The 260-nt window shown below is 56.9% G+C and overlaps 1 protein-coding gene across 1 annotated transcript in view; it reads right to left on the minus strand.

The window, feature by feature from the left end:
- LOC113941646 (cohesin subunit SA-3-like) overlaps window positions 1-260 on the minus strand; it is a gene marked incomplete at both ends in the record, with an annotated part of 2,910 nt that overhangs the window by 1,656 nt on the left and 994 nt on the right. The gene's annotated exons all lie outside the window — the stretch shown is intronic.

Here is a 260-nt window from a genome sequence, read left to right on the forward strand (position 1 = left end):
CACCAGGAATTCCTAAAGATCCCTTGGAGACTCCCAGGGACCCCCAGAGATCCAGAATTCCTCTGGAGACCCCTTGGAAACCCCCTGGAGACCCCAAAACTTCTCCTGGAGACCCCCAAAAACCTCCCCAGGAGACCCCACGGACGTGGAGAAACCTCCTGGAGAACCTTCCAGAGATCCCAAAATCCCCGGAAAACCGGGACTGGGGAGGGTCCCAAGAATTCCCAAAGATCCCTGGAGACCCCCCAGAGATCCCAAAT

This window comes from Corapipo altera, unplaced genomic scaffold (genome assembly GCF_003945725.1).
Source record: "Corapipo altera isolate COAL_440 unplaced genomic scaffold, ASM394572v1 53672, whole genome shotgun sequence".
NCBI lineage: Eukaryota > Metazoa > Chordata > Aves > Passeriformes > Pipridae > Corapipo > Corapipo altera.